At 42.7% G+C, this 23832-nt stretch overlaps 1 pseudogene; it reads right to left on the bottom strand.

Moving 5' to 3' along the window:
- Positions 1 to 16630: 16630 nt before the first annotated feature.
- On the bottom strand, positions 16631 to 23020 carry LOC123152719 (iron-phytosiderophore transporter YSL15-like; annotated as a pseudogene).
- Between the last annotated feature and the right edge of the window lie 812 nt (positions 23021 to 23832).

The following is a 23832-nucleotide window of genomic DNA, read 5'->3' as shown; positions in this document are numbered from 1 at the left end:
TTTGAGGTCATCCACCGCATGAGAATCCATGGATCAATTCAGAAGCTCTAGTCGATTAACTATTAGCTCCTTTATCTTCCAAACAATGCTGCTATCTATTTTGAGATAATAAGAAGATTGATAAAGTCATGAATTAGGGCTATTACCCACCTTGGGTGCTTGAAACCTAGGTAAATATCATGTCATCATCTACTTCATCGGTTTGAGCTTCGTTGGATTAATTCATGTATCACCTCACCTCCAAGATTTGTACAACATATAGCCATGTATACATGGTCTAGCAACGGGCGATACAAAATTTTCTACATACGATCTTGTGTATACATTCTAAAGCAGCTTTCTCGACTCTAAACATCTAGAAAACGTCGCATGTTGAGTTCCCTAAGACAAGTATTTATAACAAAACGACCTCCAATGGACACAACCACACCATAGCAGCATGTTGGACGGTTGTAGGGTGGACCTCTCATTGGCATGTCTAACTTCGTACCTCGGTGGGGATGCCAAAGTCCTTCACCATTACCTTTTTTTGGTGTCCAATAACAATGATTGAGTAACTTTATGCTGGGAATGCATCATACTCGGGCTTGCTTTTGTCACAACGAAGAACTACAGTCAATGTTCATGTCTTGTCGCATTGTCTGTAAGATTTTGATGAAATTTCTTGCATGGGCTCCATCCTAGGTAGGCAGCATAACCAGATAATGGTGAAAAAGAACGAGTTAGAAGGGGCTCTTGATAGATGAGTTGGTGAATACTTCTCAACATGATATTCGACCGTCCTCATGTGGTAGAGGTGATTCTGTTGCACACAACTGCAAATCAACCCTTTAATGAGAAACACTTGAATGCCTCCACTAATGGTTTCAATGCTCATGACTAAGCCTCGCCAAAGGGGGGATACCTTCCACTAGTGGGCACCTTACAACAAGTGGATATCTACCACTAATCACATGCTCTTGTTTCAAGTCAATGGCAACATGTCCAAGGAAGCTTGGGAGCCACTTGGAGGTGCTACCTCCACCCAGGCTTATTGGGCCCTCTTGTATTTTGTGTCAAACTTTGACTATCCATAAAACTAACAAAATATAAGCTATATGATACAAAAAATATTATTAGATTTATATTTGGAAGAGATTTTCTATAGTATAATTTTTGTTACATATAGTTACATTTTTTAAGTCAAATTTATGATCAAACTTCAGCCCAAAATAAGAGGTGGCCAAATAAACCAGGAATAAGGTAGTACTTATTCTATTGGGCACCCTAGCCCGTCGCATGTGTAAAGGAGTGTCCAGGAATGATCACCTCAACTCGGACCATTAGGGGGTTGAAATCTATGTGTCAAACCTAGCGCAAGTCAAATTGTTGCACAATTCGTGATGATTTTCTCTCAGAATTCATATATCCATCACATAGCCGGGTGTATTTCACATGCTACATTCCTATATGCATAAATAACATCAATATTCACAAACACATGCTTATGTATATGACATAAAAAATCAGCGCAAATGTATGAAATAAAACGAGTGCACAACCATTGAACAAAGTAGTTAATTCTATTATGAACACATGCAATAATTGATGAAGTGCATAAATAACGAATCTATCATGTTTTTTGCGGGCAACAAATCTATTGAATTTTGTATACAAAATTCAAACCCCCTAGGTCTTACATGTGGCTTGTACGGGCATCACCCTTGAAAAAATCATGCCTTGTCTAGTAGTTGGATGTCAGCGTATGCACCGAGAAAGATCGTTGATAGGAAAGATCTGTTAAGCACCAACGACGGCCCCTTCTCTTTACCTTTATCGTCTCATACCTCAGTCCATTGCTTTAATGTTGTCTCTCTTCTTCTTTGCTCGCGAGAGTGAATAAGAGGACGACCCACCGGTGGGAGGATGGAATAAGTCGGCTGCTACCTCTTGAGCATGCGTTGGTTTTCCTTTAAAGAGGAAAGGGTGATGCAGCAAAGTAGCGTAAGTATTTCCCTCAGTGTTTGAGAACCAAGGTATCAATCTAGTAGGATACTACACGCAAATCGCCTAGTACCTACACAAACAATCAAGAACCTCGCAACCAACGCGATAAAGGGGTTGTCAATCCCTTCACGGCCACTTGCAAAAATGAGATCAGATAAAGATAATAACATAAATATTTTGGGTATTTTTGTTGTATAGATTGAAAAGTAAAGATTGTAAAATAAATAGTAAACTAGAATTATAGATCAAAAACTTATATGATGTAAAGTAGACCCGGGGGCCATAGGTTTCACTAGTGGCTTCTCTCAAGATAGCATATATTAAGGTGGGTGAATAAATTACTGCCGAGCAATTGATAGAAAAGTGCATAGTTATGAGAATATCTAGGCATGATCATGAACATAGGCATCACGTCCGTGTCAAGTAGACCGAAATGATTCTCTATCTACTACTATTACTCCACACATCGACCGCTATCCAGCATGCATCCAGAGTATTAAGTTTATAAGAATAGAGTAACACATTAGGCAAGATGACATGATGTAGAGGGATAAACTCAAGCAATATGATATAAACCCCATCTTTTTATCCTCGATGGCAACAATACAATACGTGCCTTGCTGCCCCTGCTATCTCTGGGAAAGGACACCGCAAGATTGAACCCAAAGCTAAGCACTTATCCCATTGCAAGAAAGATCAATCTAGTAGGCTAAACTAAACCGATAATTCGAATAGACTTGTAAAGATATAAAATCATGCATATAAGAATTCAGAGAAGAATCAAATATTGTTCATAGATAATCTTGATCATAAACCCACAATTCATCGGATCTCGGTATACACACTGCAAAAAGTATTACATCGAATAGATCTCCAAGAACATCGAGGAGAACTTTGTATTGTGAACCAAAGAGAGAGAAGAAGCCATCTAGCTAATAAATATGGACCCGAAGATCTGTGGTAAACTACTCACACATCATCGGAGGGACTATGGTGTTGATGTAGAAGCCCTCCATGATCTAATTCCCCTCCAGCAGATCGTCGGAAAAGGCCCCAAGATGGGATCTCACGGGTACAGAAGATTGCGGCGGTGGAAAAGTGGTTTCGTGGCTCCCCTGGATGTTTTCAGGGTATAAGAGTATATATAGGCGAAAGAAGTAGGTCCGTGGAGCTACAAGGGACCCACGAGGGTGGGGTGCCACTACTAGGAAAAGGCATGCTAGTGGCGCACCGAATTTGCCTTCTAATGGCGCACTACTGGTGCGCCACTGGCATCACGCCATTAGAATTAAATTCTAATGGCGCACTACTGGTGCGCCATTAGTATCTGGTGTTCTAATGGCGCACCGCGTAGTGCGCCATTAGTATAGCCTACAGTGCGCCATTAGAATGCCTCCCAGGGGCCATATGTACAAATGTGCTTTGGCATTCTAATGGCGCACCAGCAGCTAATGCGCCATTAGTGTGATGATCACAGTGCGCCATTAGTGTCTTGTGTGGTGCACCATTAGTATGAATATTAGGTTTTATTTTTTTTGCTTTTCTGATTTTTGCACAGGTTACAAAATATATTATTGCATAGAATATAGACAGTAGCACACAACAACATCAGATTCATCAAATACAATAGAAGATTAGTCTCCGAATACAATTCATCATATTAGTCTCCGGATTCAAAAGACCGGACAAAGATAAAACATTACAAGTCTCAAGACCGCGAGTATCGAGTTTGCCTTCACATTACAAGTCGATATCGATCATCTAAACTACCATCACATAGAAGAGAGCTGTGGTCATCATGATGAGCATCATCGCGATCAAACTGGTCTTCATCCGGTTCCTCCAACGCTCCCTCCTCTCTCCCGCTAGATAGCGGGCGTATCTAGATTCGGCCTCCGCCCTAGTGGTGTACCCTTTGTAACTGTTACTGCTGAAACGGTGAACCTGTCTCCGACACTCCTCCCAGTCATCGTAGACTCCGGGAACCTTACCCTTGTACACGACATACGACGGCATCTTTATGCACAAGCCAAACAACAGACAATCTGTGGACTGTACACCAATCTGGATGATCCTAAAGTTAATCACATTGGTTCCACCTGGTGAAAAAGTTGGGTTCGAAGGAGGACTGTACACCAATCTGTGGACAACACACATAAGAACAGTAGCAGTAGTACTACTACTAGCAGTAGTACTACCAAAAGAAAGGAAAGAACAGTAGCAGTAGTACTACTACTAGCTAGCTAGCTAGCTGGTACTGATCTAGCTTCTGCATGCATTTCTCTGAATTTTGTTATACTTAAACACTACAAGGAATTATACTTTGTCATAGCTATTAGTCTTTGGACTAAGGGGCACTAGCACACTAGTAAGTGATAGGCAACCATCCTACATGGAAATGTGAAGAGTTACATGGATGAGTACCAGCTCTAAGTGAAGGCTCAATGGATTCAAGATCAACCGACTGAAGTTGCCCAAACCTGCAAGGAAAAGAGAGAATAATGATTTCGAACTGCTTCTGATGGCATACATAAGCATAAGTTCAGTCCCCCAAATCAAGTACTCCATCAGATTGGGATACTACTCTAGATTAGTGTAGCCACTATCTAACAAAAAATTTCAGAACTGAATTTCAGAGTACTCTAAATGTTGTGTGCCCTAGTATTTCTGTGTTCCCTTGCATTTCTATAACATTTAGTAGCATGACAATTTTATCATGTTGAAAATAATTCAGTAACATGAATTTGGCTAAGCCAAGCATGATCTTGCTTGCATTGCCGCCTTTGCTACATGAAGCAATAGGGTAGGTTCAGTTTCACTGAATTTTTGAAACTATACATCATTTGCTGAATTTTTGCTCTACATCACTTGCTCTTTGTAAATTATTGCATATATCCAGTGACTGAATTTTTGAAACTATAGGTGAACCTCTTCAGGAAACGCAAAACAGTTAACTGAAACTATCTAAAATAGTTAAATCCACTTGATGCTTACCTAATGCAGGCCAACAGAATGAAATGAACTACGAATTTGTTCTCTGAAATACATGTAGGCCAACAGAGAGGATGTTCTTACAAGGGAGCAAGAAGCCTGCCGCCATGGCCCTAGGGTTTGCAGGTGAGGGGGTGGAGGAGAAGGGAGGAATCACCATGCATAGGTTGGGGAGGGAGGAAGGATGGAGAGGGAGGAAGGAGGAAGGAGGAGAGGTACCTGGGCAGGCGCGGCCGGTCGTCGGAGGGGTCAGGGTCGGGGTTGGGGTCGGGGTCGGCGGCGGCGGCGTCGTCGAAGGGATGCCTCAGTTGGCCGTGGGAAGGCCGGCGGCCGCGGTCGTCGTCCTGCACCCCGTGCCCGGACTGAGGAAGACGCCGGCGTTGAAGCTCCGGCAGCGGCTGGGCGTCGGGGGGCGACGGCGCGGGGGCGACGGCGCAGGGGCAAAGTTAGGTCGAGTGGGGGGGGGGTCTGGCGAGGGAGGGAGAGAGGCCAGAGGGGAATAGGTGGAGGGAAGCTTTCTAATGTCGCACCACATGCAGGTGCGCCATAAGTACAACTGTTCTAATGGCGCACCACACCTCGGTGCGCCATTAGAATTTTGTTTTAACCTAGCCTAGTAGCCATATCTACAGCCCAACCCTGTCTACAACAGAACCCACGCACTAGCCCGACTGGTCAGCACGCAGCACACACACCAGGAGGTCTTGGGTTCAATTCCCAGGATCCCCAATATTTTTTTATGCATTTTAAATGGTGTTTTTTATATTTATTTGTGTTTAAATATGTTCAAACTTGTTTAAATCATAACAGTAATATTTTTTATGCATTTTAAATGCTGTTTTTTATATTTATTTGTGTTTAAATATGTTCAAACTTGTTTAAATTATAACAGTAATATTTTTTATAAAAATAGTAAAAAAAATTTAAAAAAAGTAAAAATAATAAGTATATATACTAATGGCGCATCTCCTCTGAGTGCGCCATTACTAGTTTAAACTAGTAATGGCGCACTGTGCCACGATGCGCCATTAGTAGTTTTCCAAAAAAAGAATAAAACAAAATTTACAGTAATGGCGCACTGCCTGCTTGGTGCGCCATTAGTAGTTATAGATAGTAATGGCGCATTATGGACCCGATGCGCCATTAGTATGTATGGGAAAATGGAAAAAAAATAATTCATACTAGTGGCGCACCCTGTTTATGGTGCGCCATTAGTATATAGTAGTGGCGCACTGCTTCCACGGTGCGCCATTAGAATCAATCCTATCTATAGCCCTTTTCCTAGTAGTGGCGTGCCTACCCCTGGGCGCGCCCTCCTGCCTCGGGCCGCCTCGTTGCATCTCTGACTTCCACTCCAAGTCTCCTGGATTGCGTTTGTTCCAAGAAAGATCCTCGTGAAGATTTCGTTCCGTTTGGATTCCGTTTGATATTCCTTTTCTGCAAAACACTGAAATAGGCAAAAAAAACATCAATTTGCACTGGGCCTTCGGTTAATAGGTTAGTCTCAAAAATAATATAAAAGAGTATATTAAAGCCCATTAAACATCCAAAACATATAATATAATAGCATGGGACAATCAAAAATTATAGATACGTTGGAGACGTATCAGCATCCCCAAGCTTAATTCCTGCTCGTCCTCGAGTAGGTAAATGATAGAAACAGAATTTTTGATGTGGAATGCTATACCTAACTTAACTTTCAATGTAATTCTCTTTATTGTGGCATGAATGTTTAGATTCAAAATATTCTTGACAAAAGGTTAATATTGACATAAAAATAATAATACTTCAAGCATGCTAACCAAGAAATTATGTCTTATCAAAATAACATAGCTAAAGAAAGCTTATCCCTACAAAATCATATAGTTTGGCCATGCTTCATTTTCATCACACAAAATGCTCCCATCATGCACAAACCCGATGACAAGCCAAGCAATTGTTTCATACTTAGCCTTTTCAAAATCTTTCAACTTTCACACAATATATGAGTACGAGCCATGGACATAGCACTATGGGTGGAATAGAATATGATGATGGAGGTTGTGTGAGAATAGAAAAAAAGGAAAAAGTCTCACATTGACGCGGCTAATCAACGGGCTATGGAGATGCCCATCAATTGATGTCAATGCAAGGAGTAGGGATTGCCATGCAACGGATGCACTAGAGCTATAAATATATGAAAACTCAACAAAAGAAACTAAGTGGATGTGCATCCAACTTGCTTGCTCACAAAGACCTAGGGAATTTTGAGGAAGCCCATCATTGGAATATACAAGTCAAGTTCTATAATGAAAAGTTCCCACTAGTATACGAAAGTGACAAAATAAGAGACTCTCTATCATGAAGATCATGGTGTTACTTTGAAGCACAAGTGTGGAAAAAGGATAGTAACATTGCCCCTTCTCTCTTTTTCTCTCATTTTTTTATTTGGGCCTTTTTTCTCTTTTTATGGCCTTTTTTTGTCCGGAATATCATCCCGACTTGTGGGGGAATCATAGTCTCCATCATCCTTTCCTCACATGGTACAATGCTCTAATAATGAAAATCATCACACTTTTATTTACTTACAACTCAAGAATTACAACCCGATACTGAGAACAAAATATGACTCTATGTGAATGCCTCCGGCGGTGTACCGGGATGTTCAATGAATCAAGAGTGACATGTATGAAAGAATTATGAAGGTGGCTTTGCCACAAATATGATGTCAACTTCATGATCATGCAAAGCAATATGACAATGATGGAGCAAGTCATAATAAACGGAACGGTGGAAAGTTGCATGGCAATATATCTCAGAATGGCTATGGAAATTCCACAATAGGTAGGTATGGTGACTGTTTTGAGGAAGATATAAGGAGGCTTATGTGTGATAGAGCGTATCATATCACGGGGTTTGGATGCACCGGCGAAGTTTGCACCAACTCTCGAGGTGAGAAAGGGCAATGCACGGTACCAAAGAGGCTAGCAATGATGGAAGGGTGAGAGTGCGTATAATCCATGGACTCAACATTAGTCATAAAGAACTCACATACTTATTGCAAAAATCTACAAGTCATCAAAACCAAGCACTACACGCATGCTCCTAGGGGGATAGATTGGTAGGAAAAGACCATCGCTCGTCCTCGACCACCACTCATAAGGAAAGCAATCAAAGAACACCTCATGCCTCAAATTTGTCACACAACGTTTACCATACGTGCATGCTACGGGACTTGTAAACTTCAACACAAGTATTTCTCAATTCCACAATTACTCAACTAGCACGACTCTAATATTACCATCTTTATATATCAAAACAACTATCAACTATCAAACATCTCATAGTATTTAATGTACTCTATATGAAAGTTTTTATTATACCCATCTTGGATGCCTATTATATTAGCACTAATTTTATAGCCAAAGCAAATTACCATGCTGTTCTAAAAGACTCTCAAAATAATATAATTGAAGCATGAGAGATCAATAATTTCTATAAAATAAAACCACCACCGTGATCTAAAAAGGTATATGTGAAGCACTAGAGCAAAATTATCTACCTCAAAAGATATAAGTGAAGCACATAGAGTATTCTAATAAATTCCGATTCATGTGTGTCTCTCCAAAAGGTGTGTACAACAAGGATGATTGTGGTAAACTAAAAATCAAAGACACAAATCATACAAGACGCTCCAAGCAAAACACATATCATGTGGTGAATAAAAATATAGCCTCAAGTAAAGTTACCGATAGACGAAGGCGAAAGAGGGGATGCCTTTCGGGGCATCCCCAAGCTTAGGCTTCTGGTTGTCCTTGAATTTTACCTTGGGGTGCCTTGGGCATACCCAATCTTAGGCTCTTGCCACTCCGTGTTCCAAAATCCATCAAATCTTTACCCAAAAACTTGAAAGCTTCACAACACAAAACTCAACAGAAAATCTCAAGAGCTCCGTTAGTATAAGAAAACAAACCACCACTTTAAAGTACAGTAATGAATTCATTCATGATTTATATTGGTGCTAAACCTACTGTATACCAACTTCTCTATGGTTCATACCCCCTATACTAGCCATAGATTCATCAAAATAAGCAAACAACACACGAAAAATAGAATCTATCAAAACAGAACAGTCTGTAGCAATTTGGAGGTTTCAAATACTTTTGTAACTCCAAAAATTCTGAAAAATTAGGACAGACTAAATAATTTGTAAACTGTACCACTGTGGTTGGAATTGGTATTTTATCGCTCTCTGCTAAAAAATGAAAATTATTTTCGTGAGTGCACACTTTCTGTTTTTATCAGCAAGATCATACAACAATCACCCGAGAAGATCCTAAAGGCTTTACTTGGCACAAACACTAATTAAGACATAAAAAGCACAATCATAACAGAGGCTAGATAAATTATTTATTACTAAACAGGAACAAAAAGTAAAGAGCAAAAATAAAATTGGGTTGCCTCCCAACAAGCGTTATCGTTTAACGCCCCTAGCTAGGCAAAGAGATTTCAATGATGCTCACATGAAAGACAAGAATTGAAGAATAAAGAGAGAATCATAAAACACGTGACAAACACATCTATGTCTAACATACTTCGTATGAATAGGCATCTTATAGGCAAACAAATTATCAAGGCAAGCAAAAACTAGCATATGCAAGGAAGCGGAAAGAAACAATAGCAATCTCAACATAACGAGAGGTAATTTAGTGACATGAAAATTTCTACAACCATATTTTCCTCTCTCTCATAATAATTACATGTAGGATCATAAGAAAATTCAACAATATAGCTATCACAAAGCATATTCTTAACACGATCTGCATGTATGCAAAGTTGACACTCTTCCAAAATAGTGGGATTAACATTAACTAAAGTCATGACCCCTACAAACCCACTTTTATCAAAAACTTCATAAGATTGAACATTATCAAAATATGTGGGATCTAAAGTTGACACTCTTCCATACCCACTTCAAATATTATAGCAAACATTATTATAAATCTCATATTCATCATGGGGCTTAAATTTTTTTTCAAGATAATAAGAAGAATCACCCCAATCATGATCATTGCAACAAGTAGGGGACATAGCAAAACTAGCATCCCCAAGCTTAGGGTTTTGCATATTATTAGCACAATTGACATTCATAGAATTTATAATAACATCATTGCAATCATGCTTTTTATTCAAAGATCTATCGTGAATCAGTTTATAAAGCACTTCATCACAATTTTCAGATTCACGGATTTCAAGCAAAACTCCATAAAGGTAATCTAGTGCACTCAACTCACTAGCAATTGGTTCATCATAATTGGATCTTTTAAAAAGATTAGCAAGAGGATGAGGATCCATAATAATAGATATTTAGCAAGCGAAGATGCAGGCTAATAGAAGGCACATGGTAACATGAGCAAACAAAAGGACGAACGGAAGAGGGCGAATAAAATGACAAAGGTGAAGTGGGGACAGGAAAACGAGAGGCAAATGGCAAATAATGTAATGCGAGGAAGAAGAGTTTATGATGGGTACTTGGTATGTCTTGACTTGAGCGTAGATCTCCCCGGCAATGGCGCCAAAAATCCTTCTTGCTACCTCTTGACCATGCGTTGGTTTTCCCTTGAAGGGGAAAGGGTGATGCAACAAAGTAGCGTAAGTATTTCCCTCAGTTTTTGAGAACCAAGGTATCAATCCAGTAGGAGACTACACACAAATCGCCTAGTACCTGCACAAACAATCAAGAACCTTGTAACCAACGTGATAAACGGGTTGTCAATCCCTTCACGACCACTTGCAAAAGTGAGATCTGATAAAGATAATAAGATAAATATTTTTGGTACTTTTGTTGTACAGATTGAAAAGTATAGATTGTAAAATAAATAGTAAACTAGAATTATAGATCGGAAACTTATATGATGTAAAGTTGACCCGGGGGCAATAGGTTTCACTAGTGGCTTCTCAAGATAGCATATATTACGGTGGGTGAACAAATTACTGCCGATAAATTGATAGAAAAGCGCATAGTTATGAGAATATCTAGGCATGATCATGAACATAGGCATCTCGTCCATGTCAGGTAGACCGAAACGATTCTGCATCTACTACTATTACTCCACACATCGACCGCTATCCAGCATGCATCTAGAGTATTAAGTTCATAAGAACAGAGTAACACATTAGGCAAGATGACATGATGTAGAGGGATAAACTCAAGCAATATGATATAAACCCCATCTTTTTATCCTCGATGGCAACAATACAATACGTGCCTTGCTGCCCCTACTGTCACTGGGAAAGGACACCGCAAGATTGAACCCAAAGCTAAGCACTTCTCCCATTGCAAGAAAGATCAATCTAGTAGGCCAAACTAAACCGATAATTCGAAGAGACTTACAAAGATATCAAATCACGCATATAAGAATTCAGAGAAGAATCAAATATTGTTCATAGATAATCTTAATCATAAACCCACAATTCATTGGATCTCGGCAAACACACTCAAAAAGTATTACATCGAATAGATCGCCAAGAACATCGAGGAGAACTTCGTATTGAGAACCAAAGAGAGAGAAGAAGTCATCTAGCTGATAACTATGGACCCGAATGTCTATGGTAAACTACTCACACATCATCGGAGAGGCTATGGTGTTGATGTAGAAGCCCTCCGTGATCGAATCCCCCTCCGGCAGATCGCCGAAAAAGGCCCCAAAATGGGATCTCATGGGTACAGAAGATTGCGGCGGTGGAAAAGTGGTTTCGTGGCTCTCCTGGATGTTTTCAGGGTATAAGAGTATATATAGGCGAAAGAAGTAGGTCGGTGGAGCTACAAGGGGGCCACGAGGGTGGGGGTGCGCCTACTCCCCTAGGCGTGCCCTCCTGCCTCGTGGCCAATTCGTTGCGTCTCTAACTTCCACTCCAAGTCTCCTGGATTGCGTTTGTTCTAAGAAAGATCCTCGTGAAGGTTTCATTCCGTTTGGATTCTATTTGATATTCCTTTTCTGCGAAACACTGAAATAGGCAAAAAACAACAATTTGCACTGGGCCTTCGGGTAATAGGTTAGTCCCAAAAATAATATAAAAGAGTATATTAAATCCCATTAAACATCCAAAACAGATAATATAATAGCATGGAACAATAAAAAATTATAGATACGTTGGAGACATATCATCGGCAAGGGGATCAACCATCTTCTTTCAGTAAAGGCCCACACATTATCCTTAATATTGGGATAAAAGGACTCTGAAGAAGGAAACTATCTTCCCGTCTTGTGTAACTGAACACCGCAAGTCAAGTCGAAAGTGCTTATATGCTTTAACACATTTTTGTCTCAATGATTAATTCTTCCTTTGGTAGGTTCACGTCATAGTCAATGATGTGCACCAAGATATGTTGGATGCATGTAAAGTTCACCTTCCAGTTATACATGTCATTACACAGCTCATAGCAGAAAGTTTTCGGTGATATCGTATCACATCATCAATGTTGGCTTCTTGACTGAACAAACGAGTCCACATTGGCGCATAGTTGTTACCCACAAGTCACATGAACTTTAGGTTCCACTCTGCATTAGTACTTATAATGGAGTCCCAAACATGTCTTATTTCGAGGTGCTACCAAATCCTTAACAAAAATTACTAGATGCCATTGAGGTTTGACCCCTTTTTTGTTGGAATAAAGATAAAAAATCATTGACCAATATAGGAAAGATCTCAACGAGGACCGAAGTTACTATGTAAATCTGAACCAAGGGATGTAAGTAGACAAAGATACGTGCAAACGAAATGAAAATGAAATGCCATTCTATACTAATAGACTTGCGGTGGATAACGGGGAAGTGGTATGTACTCCTTGTCCTTACGAAAGCACATGAGCTCCGTAAGATATTGGACCAGAATCTCTTTGCCGTCTAGGGCCCAGCATAGGATTCAATCATGGTTATCGAATCGACTACTCAAATCTTTCAGTTGCATAGACGACTCCATTCTTGGGTGTAGCAAAGCTCCCATAGCCTAATCATCTTGTGTGAGGCCTATAGAGGTTTCACATATTTAAGATGTCCTCTAAGTTGATGTATGAAGGTTTGGTTCGCCGCAAAAAATGGTATTCTCTAGACATTTTAGTCAATCATTATGGATAATCTTTAACTCCACATGAAGATTCTCTGACTCATCCTTCAATGGAAAGTCTCACCTTCATAGAAAATATCTTGCCAATGACAACTAGTAACCATGTGTGATGTGTGTCCAACATGCCGATGGTGAGGGCCTTAGTTCCATATGCCACGATATTTTCTCAACCATGTGCAATGTCTCACCTTCCAAAAAACTATTCATTGAAACATAATCACATAAGGGATTTAGTTTTGAAGAGCTAGTCTAGGAGCTCCAACGGTGAACGGATCATAATTTTAATGCTCAGTTCATAAGTTGTTGAGTTTTGAATATTTTTTAAACATAGTTAAACTACATGAAATGTTAAGAGTGTGCACGCAACAGGTAGTACCTCACATGGTGGGTGGACAACCCAGCCTTGCTCACTCTGCATATATGTCTCCCTTGTATCCCACCTCTCCTCGTCCTCCTCCTCCAGCCCCTCTCTCTACTAGATCGAGTGGCCTCACCAGATGGGGAGGTGAGAGATGGGGAGGGGGTCCTTGCACTCCCTACCTTTAGTATTAGTTAACGTTGTTAGGTTTGCATTCTTGGTGGTATTTGGCACATGGTCATCATCAGTATGTCATTTGTTGTGCTCGTTGATGTGGAGAATATAGTGAGTTTGGGTCGAGGTGACACTTGGGGTGGACGTTTGTGATAGTTTTCTTCTAGTTTCCCTTGATTCCCCCATCCCCTAAAAACGTCTCTTAATCTGTTCTTGCTAGATCTATTCCCTCTTCTCATAATTTGGAGCTCTACTAGCAGATTTTGGTCACCATATTCATCCAAGTTTCAGTTGTCGGACCTTGATTTTTTTCTTCATCTTCTCCGGTGTTAATCTTATTATGCTCCATCTTCGATCTCTGAAGGTTTTCCGCTGGTTGTCTTGGAGCCGAGGCCTGTGTTGCTGTTCTCAATTATTGCGTCAGTTCCCTTCCCTGTAGGTGATGTTTTCTGGTCATTCTGTTGTGTTGACATGGGGTCAATCTTAGACAGCAGCATTGTTCTCTTCATGCCTTCTCCACCTCCAACCTCTACTCAGGAGGCCCACAGTGCAGTCACAAAGAACGTCGACATTGGAGCTAGCTCCTTCGTGTTGCAGGATTCCATGTGTAGAGATCTCCAACCGAGGAATGGTTTTCTTCGACTGTCGGTGCATGTGCTTATTAATCTTGTATGGTGCTGGCAGACTCTGCATCCTTGAATCCACTTGGTGGTTTGACTTGAGGTTCTCTGGAGGGTATCCTTTCTGCCGATCTGGTGGCAACCAAAGTTGTGAGACGGCGAGGTGAACCGCTCCGGTTAGCGGTGGTGTTAGCCTTGGGACACTTTGCTCATCACGACGTCCTCATGTGGCTTTGGGAAGTTGCTAGTTCAATGCTTGTTGCCGGTATATTATATATCCATACACGTGTAATTTTTTTTCTTATTCACAATTGCTGTAAACATTTATACCATTATGTGGGGTTTATCCCCACAAGTCTCGGAATATAACACGGTGAAGTTTGCTAAAAATGGTGCTTGGACTAGAAAATAAGTGAAGGATAATCTTCTTATACATAGGATGTGTTGGACATATACATGTATATATTTTGGTGGCGATGAAATTTCCATCCAACACTACTAGGAAAAAACCTACTAGCAGCGCGGGGTAACGGCCTAGCAGAGCATGGGGCACCGCGCTACTGCTAGCGCGCTACAACTAGCTTTCTAACAGTAGTGTCGTGTGGTACCCTGCACTATTGCTACAAAGAGTTAGCAGTAGCGTGGGTCAACCCAGCGCTACTGCTAGCTAGCTGCAGTGCCGGGATGAACCCCACACTACTACTAAGTCTATGTAGTAGTAGCGCTGCACTAGTGCCGCTGCTACCCTCTTATCACGCGCCACTACTGAGACTTTTTGTATATTTTTTTGCGTATTTACTCTGTATATATACAGGTTTTATACAATAGCAACATACACATACATTGAAACTATATGAGAAAAGAATGTCTAATCGTCATCATCATCATCATCATCGAAGTGCTACAACATAGTCTCATCATCATCATCATCATCATCGTAATGATCCAACACAAATGTCTCATCATCATCTCGAAACAACAACTACATGGTCACATACAAATGTTTCATCATCGATCTAAATTATGATATACTATGAGAAAGAGTGGGATTAAATAGGACATATCGATCGAGTTTGCCCGAAATTCATCAAAACGTAAATAAATGAACATTTCAGAAAAACATAGGCAATTCATGTCACGCACAATTCGGCAAATACACATAGGCAACTCATGCCACAACCAATTCCATCATATCACCCGATTTGGTCATGTCGCACCATTCGGTCATATCACACAATTCGGTCATATCACACAATTCAATCATATCCCACAATTCAGTCATATCACACAAATTCCAGTCTTGCATAACACTACTTTTTACCCACCTATCTCGATAGGGAGCATAGTAATGAGGCTGGTGTCGCAAAGGATCGAAGTGGGCAAGGATAATTAATGCCCCTTCTTTATTTATGAGGGGGAGGTAGATAAGTTACTTCATTAAATAAGTAGATCTACTTGGGGAGGAGAGATGAGTATAACTGTTGGAGTGGGAGAGAGAGATAGTGAGTCAATGAAGTGGAGGGGCAAGAGATGTGGGAAGAAGGAAGAGAGAGGGAGAAGAAAGCAAGTGAGAGGAAAGGGAGCCATTAATGGAGATGGTGGAGGGGCAAAGGAGAGAGAGGGAGGAGGGGGAGAATTGAAGGAAGAGATAAGAAAGCAAATGAGAGAGGAAAGCAGGCTATGGGAAAGGGAAGGGGAAGGGAGGAGGGGGAAATGTGGCTGATATTTTGGATGGCACCCTTAGTAGTAGCGCGGGATAACCCGCCCGCACTTCCGCCATAGTTAGTACCTATAGAGAGGGCGTATGTACCCGCGCTACTGCTAAGCGGAACCCACCAGTTGAACCCGTACACAAACGACGTTATTGCTATTAGATTAGCTATAGCATGGGTCGTATACCCAATGTTGCTACTGTGGCCTGCCCTAGGGGTACTATGGGGACCACTTAGTAATAGCACGGGGCCGCTCTATCCACGCCACTACTATGTACTACCTGTAGCATGGGGTTTAGCCCCGCACTGCTACTAATTAACTGTAGCGCGCAGTCTCCACCCCGTGCTACTACTAAGCATATGCCTATAGGGGTTTCCCTAGTAGTGTAACCATGTGTATGCATCTGACTCCACAAAAAAGTGCAGGTGCACATCATTGTGAATAAAGTTTACCTTTGTCTAAAAAATATTAAGATAGCTGAAAAATTTACAGTCAGAGACTTCATTACATGTCAGGATAAACTCAGTAGATACACTTGATTGAAAATATAAGCACACGACCAATATAAAATTGTAAGAATCAACGCTCGCGACAAAGATCTAATGCCATGGAATCATACACACACACACACACACACACACCATAAAATGTACTCCACAAAGTTCAAACCATGGAGCACTTGTAGCACAACGTAAAATCCAAAGATAGTTGAAGAAGGTGTGACTGAGAAAGCTCCCTAGCTGGCAGGAGTGAACTTCATGCAGATTGGAGGGTTAATCTTGGCAAGAGCAAGTAGGGAAGATGGGAATACCCATATGCCATCCCCGCATATCAAGCCGGATGCAACAGCAGGCACTTGGATGGCAGCCTCCTTCTTGTTCATCTTCTCCCACACAAATACCACTAAACTCCCAATGCACATGTCAATGGCAAAGCTCCCACCTACAAGGAAAGGCACCGCCATTGCCATCGGTAGTGGAACATACTTGGCATACCTGCGTGGTAGGATATCCCTTGCAATACTCAGAAGCATCGCAAATGCAAAAATTCCAGCCGAGATTGAGAGGCAGTGCTTTGGCAAAGCTGAGAAGCCTTCCACACCGAGAATCACCATACTACGGTATATGAGTGCATACGGCGCCTTCCAATAGCCATCTGGGTTCCCAACATCAAATGCCTTGTAGAAGAGCATGAAGGTGAGGGGTGAGACGATGCAGCCCATGCCCGTCCCGATAGCCTGTGCCACAAGCATGGATCTTGGGGATGTTGACGTGAGATAACTCGTCTTCAAGTCATGCATCAATTCGGCAGACATCAGGACCAACTGCTTCACAAGCGTACCACCAACCAGGCCGGCAATTACACCATTTTTCTTGCCAGCCCAGGCTGCGAAGATGAAGAGGGCGATCTTGCCGTAGTTGTAGGCCATGTTGATGTCAGTGAGACCTGCTCCGTAGGAATTGGAGAACCCGAGCACAGGTGCAAGGAGATATGCTACTATCACATAGTACCACTTTATCTGACGGAACATCAGGGGTATGCTGATTGATGAGATGATGCTAAGCACGACGTATCCAGTGTATGCCATCCATGAGGGTATGTTGTCACTCTTGAAAATCTCATCGCGCTGGATTTCCTCTAGTGAAGCCATACCATCCCTATTTGTCACTGAATTTTTTATAGGCTACACGTTAGAACAGAACCTGAGTTTAAATGAGGGAATTGAAGTACTGAAAACGTATGCTTTCCTCACCTTTGTTGGTAACAACTTTGTTGTTTAATCGTTGATGTAGGCTTTTACTAGTGACATATGTGACTTTCAAGAATTGGTAAAGGCCATCTCCAATTATTAGAGCTACACAAAAGAAGGCCTGTAACAAGAGCAATTAATACTAGTGACGTCCACTCTTTAAGTGATGTCTATTATTTATTAAAGTAGTTGACCAAAAAAGGGTAGATACCTTGTAACCGTACAAGCTTTTCATGCTGCTTGATGGTACATCTGCCGGGTACCAAACCCCCTTCTGTTTGCTAATGAGTGGCCACATTATCCCCCATGAAAGAACTGCACCCAAGAGAGTGGAGAGGTTCACTAGGTGTGAGCAAATCATTCCCGCACCCACATACGTGAGGCTAAAGTCAAAGAAGAACCTGTCACACCAAGAAACATTAATTAACAGAGTTTGTTGCGTACGAAAAGTTACTGATATATTATAGTGTGAAACTATATAGAAAGCAAAAAATACATACGTTTGTTTCCAAGCCTTGAGACCAAAAGTAGGGAACTGCACAAAACCGCAAACAGGGCCTCCAGTGTAGAACCATTGAAAGAAGCTCCACATAAAGCTGATCCCGAAGTATTTTAGGAACCCATGGACTTGCTTCCTGTCATGAAAAATCAAGGAATAATTCATCATACCTTGTTTGATTCAATGTTTTAGTGAATCAATTGCAATTGCAATGTTATGTTATGTAATGGGCATGACAGAGGTGATAGAATCCATACTTTGCATTCTTGTCTCCCTTGGGGGTATGAAACCCATTAATAAGAACAGCAGTTGCTGTCCCACTGGGGTAGGTTAGTTTGTAATCGACCACCAAAACCTGAATACATTTTGGAAAATCATGGAGAGTCCAAAGCAAGTACAGGGATAAAAATTAGTTGTACAAGATTTCACATGAATAATTTGTATATTCCTCTTGAAACTTGTATTGAAACAAATGGACCATGAGTCTTGAGTCCAGAGTCCGAAAAGAATTATTTAATTGTTGTATTTGGAAATATGCAACGTGATACATGTGGCGACCTGCAATATCACTTGCAACCAAAGTAGGAAACATCATCAAATCCATTATCGGAAGGACTAAAAATCAGTCGACTGATTTCTATCGAAGTCTCAGTTGATGCCTTCATTGATTTTTTTTTATGCTAGCTGCTTGTCACGTTTAAATCAGCCTGTTAGGATGACATGGCCGGCCTGTTTCTTTTTGTTTTTGTTTGTTGGGCTACGATTGAAAATAGACCATGCAAACTGCAGAGAGCAAAGCGTTGTGTTGTTTTTTTACTAGATCAACATGTGTGTCCAATGTTTCCCTATATCTTGTAGCATGTCATAATCAATGCACACTTCTATTTTCCTCCATGCATTTTTTTTTATTTTCCTCCATGCTGTGGGTCAAACTTTGCTCGTATAAGATTTTGTAATGCGATAAATTGTTTAATCTATGAGCCAATTCGTGCAAATTTGTGTTGCATTTCCTTTTTCTGGTCGCAACATTCTGTACTATTTTTTTTCAAAATGGCTTGTGCTAATTCATTTTGGGTTTCTAGGATAGTTTTCCTTTTGATTTTTTTGTTTGTTCTTTTAAAATTATCAATTATTTCCATTCTTCTCATTTTTTCTTGTTCTTTGCTCTCTCATAATTTCTTCTTTGAAGTATGTTTGTGTGTTTTTCCATTTTTATTTTTTTGAATTTTATTAATTATTAATTTTTCACGCTTATTTTTCTCATCAGCAGACATTGTATTCGTGTATAACTATGTTTTTATTTATTCTTTATTTTTAGCCTCGAAGGAAAAATTCATTGTATGTAGCATGTTCATTTATCCGTGCACAACTACACACGTCTTACTCCACATGCAATTGGTGAAGGACTGACCTTTGCGTATATTTTTTTCTTTTTTCGTCGGGAGAGGGGGCAGTTGCATGTCTGCCACTAGGCACACAACTCCAAGTGCGGTCCCCAACTACAACTACATGTCTTCGACGCGATTGCAACTCAGTGGTGTGTTTGTCAGGGGAGGGGGGTAGTTGCATGTCTGCCAATAGGCATGCAAGTGGAGTGTCGTCCCCGACTGATATTGCAACTCAGTAGTGTTTTATCGGGAAGCGGGGGAAGTTGCATGTTTTTCACTAGTCACGCAATTACAAGTGTCACACCCGCCCGAAATTCTATGGTGTTTTGTGGAGGGAGGTGGTTGCATGTATGTCACTTGGCACGCAACTCCATGCCCACACCTGACTGCAACCGGCGTTTGTTTTGTAAATCAGCCATGGGAGAGGGGGGCGGTTGCATGTCCAATATTAGGCCTTGCAACTGCAAGTGTCGCTCCCGTTTGCAATTGCATGTCTTCCTCCCAAAATGCAACTAGCCTTGTGTTTTTGTTGGAGGGCGGCGAGAGAAGGAGGGGGCATTTGCATGTTCGACACTAGGCTTGCAACTGCAAGTATCGCCCTTGACTGCAACTGCATGTCCACACACCCAACCTCAACCGACCTTTTATTTTGTAGGTAGGCGTCGAAAGAGGGGGTGGGTAGTTGCATGTCCGACACTAGGCTTGCAATTGCAAGTATCACCCTCGACTACAACTGCATGTCTACACATTTGTTTTGTAGGTGGGTGTCGAAAGAGGGGTAGGTAGTTGCTTGCCCGACACTAGGCTTGCGAATGCAAGTGTTGTCCTCGACTACAATTGCATGCCCACACACCTGAATGCAACTAAACTTTTGTTCCATAAGTGAGTGGCGGAAGAGGGGGCGGTTGTGTGTCCGACTCTAGGCTTGCAACTGCAAGTGTCGACCTTGAATACAACTGCATGTCTTCCAACATGGTTGCAACTGGATATTATTTTGTTGGACGGGGTGGGGGAGGGGGATAGGCGAGGGGCTAAGACTAGGCCTGCAACTGCAGGTGTCGCCCCTGACTGCAACTACATGCCCACACACCTCGGTTGCAACTAACATTTGTTTTTGTAAGTCGGCGGTTGGAGAGGAGGAGTTGCATGTCCGATACTAGACATGCAACTGCAAGTGTCGTCCCGACTGTAACTGCATGTCTCCCCTCAGACTGCAATTGGCCTTGTCTTTTTGTCAAAGGGCGACGGGAGAAGCGGAGGCAATTGCATGTCCGACAGTAGGCTTGCAACTGAAAGTGTCATCATCGATTTCAACTGCATGTTCATACATCCAACAGCAACCGATCTTTTTTTCTCGGTAGGCGGCGGGAGGGGGGAGGAAATTGCATGTCTGACACTAGGCTTGCAACTGCAAGTGTCGCCCTTGACTACAACTGCATGTCTACACGCCCGACTACAACTGACCATTTCATTTTGTAAGTGAGCGGCGACAGAGGGGGGGGGGGGGGGGCAATTGCATGTCCAACACTAGGCATGCAACCGCAAGTGTCACCCTCAAATGCAATTGCATGTCTCCAACATGGTTGCAACTGCAAGTGTCGCCCTCGACTTCAATTGCATGCCTTCGATGATGACATGGGATAGCGATTTGCTTTTTTTGGAGATCGACCGTGCATGCAGGTACATGATGCAGGCGTATGTTTTTGATGCAGGAGCGTATGCGTGTACATGATGCAAACGATTCGTGGTACCTTTTTTAGATGTGTGAAAAAACAAATTTATAGCCCAGCTAATAAATATAATAGTAAAATGTAAGTAAAAATGAAAAATAAAAACCAAAAAAACTGATAGAAACCGTTAAGAAATTTGTGCGTACAACAATTTTCCATTTTGAGGGTACCTACAGCAGGTTTTTTTGAGGCACCTACATCAGCTTTTTTTTGTTTTTGAGAAATGGCACCTACAGCAGCTAATATCCCGGCTGTTGCACCACCGAGATGAGCAGCAGCTGCTGGCCCAACGCTGCTCCAGTACGCACGAAGACATTGCCAGCCCAAAAAGCAACAAGGGAGGAGGACATGGGCTGGCTTCACAACCAACAAGCAATGAATGGATGAAACTGATGATGTCAGCCGACTTAGACTTCGTGGCGAAGTCTAAGTCGACTGAGACCTAGACAGACTCATCCATTATTTCTTTGAAAGCGCAGTGGGAACTCGGAGGTGCGGTCCTGGTGACCGAATTTGGTTCATACATTTTTGGTCAAATGCTAGCTTGGTGTCGCCTTCATGGAAGTTCGAAGTCGTAGGCAAAGACGTACTATATAGGCGCACATGGTCATTTCATTTCAAAATTTTGTTCTCGGTCCAGCACGAAGACCAAAATACCTCACGTATCATGTTACTCTAGAATCTTCATCGATTGCTTTTCCTACTCCATCATATGGCTCCGGTAAATTAATTGCCCTCTAATTAATTAACCTAAGGTTCACCCAGATCAAGTCTACTTACTAGTACTCTACTACATGATGAACGAAGGAGTGAAAGGAGGATTAATTTCTAATACCTTTCTGAGGGGAATAAGGCTGAGGAGCCCCCCAAAACAGATAGCCAGGAGGAATCCCGTCATCCACCCAATGCCTGGCTCCTTGTAGCTCCCCGGCACGTTGCCCGGCGAGTCCCCGGCAAGCTCGTACGTCTTCTTGTTGAGACCCAGCAAGGTCGACCCGAACCCGCCTGCAGCAGCAGCGCCCGCACAAAATCATCGTTAACTATTCATCAAGAACTGGCACAAAAACTTGAGCATGGCGCTATGCGTAGTACTGGCTGACGTGACGTACCGGCACTTGCGATGGTGTAGCAGGAATCGGCACAAGCCTGGATGACTGTGTTCTCCTGCCGGGTGAAGGGGCGAGACGAGATGCCGAGGCGGGCGTGCCCGCGGGTCTAGCCGCGGAGCGCGAGGAAGGCCACCAGCGCGGTGGAGACGTTGAGCGTCGGCACCAGCCCGGTGGTGAGGGCAATCTTCATCACGATGACGGTGTAGATGAAGCCGATCAACAGCGCCGCCACCATTCCCCGCACCGTCAGCTGCTCCTGCCACGGCTGCACGGGCTCCAGCTGCCGCTCGCGCGCCAGCGCGGGGTCCGACTCCATGTCGCCCTCCATGGCGACGTCGTCGAAGTCCTTCTCGATCTCCGGCGCCACCCGTGTGCGGTCGGCTGTGACGTCCATGGTCGATCGATCTCCCTCTCCTCGGTTATCAGCTCCTATCTCGTGGAGCGGACAGATGGTGATTGATGATGATAATGCTCACGCAATGCCATGGAATTATATAGGGGTTCACGGGGAAATGTCAACTCCCCGTGCTGCAGTTTTCTGTATCTATATATTATAAACTGGAATGCCCTAGCTAGTTGGGTATCACTACTCTTTTCTGTCCAAGTATCTTAGTTTTCTTTTTATAATCGCTGCAAGCAAATGCCTCTTCCAGCTGTTTGCCGATGAACGCGCGAAATAGCAGGTCGACAGTGCAGTTAGCTAGATATCTAATTCACATTTTTTTTAAAGAAAAGGCACAAAGGCCCGACTTCAAATTAATGAAGCCATCAACCGGCTAGGATACAATGGTGCTGAATTACAAAGGCAAAGACTTGACCAAAAACTGAAAAATACATGCCAAATTCACTACAGAGAATAAGGCAGCAAAAAAACTGCGATCAAGCCGCCGGAGAGCTTGCACAGCTAGAACGGAAGGGCCGAAGCCACCCGGCGACAGCAAAAGCCGTGAACATGAAGATCCAGACCGCGTGAAGGAAACCATCGACTCCACCGCCCGCCGCCTCGGGCCACTGCCGGAGGAGAGACCACTATCTCCCCTTCGTCCAAACCGTGTCGAACACGCGGACGCCCACTGTCGGCCGGCGACCAACCAGCAAGCAAAGCGAGGAGCCGCTGAAGGATGCGGAAGAACCCACACGCCACCACCAACGCCGGCAACCAAGGGAACCGAGCACCACCGCCGCCACCCACCACCACGCACCAGGTCCACAACCCCCAACCACCCCTTGAACGGCGCCTCCAGGAAGGGCCGAGACGCCAGAGCGCCTCCACCGTCCGGCCAAAAGGCCAAGGCTTTCGCCCGGGGAAGGGAGGAGGAGGAGGGGGGCGGATCTGGAAGCTCGACCCGCCCTCAAGAGGGAGAGCGGCACCGGAGCGCCGCCGGCGTCGAGGTCGACGCGAAATCGA

The sequence above is a fragment of the Triticum aestivum genome, chromosome 7A, assembly GCF_018294505.1.
Source record: "Triticum aestivum cultivar Chinese Spring chromosome 7A, IWGSC CS RefSeq v2.1, whole genome shotgun sequence".
NCBI lineage: Eukaryota > Viridiplantae > Streptophyta > Magnoliopsida > Poales > Poaceae > Triticum > Triticum aestivum.
Note: the sequence above shows the minus strand (reverse complement) of the source record. Positions and strands in the feature narration are given on the sequence as shown.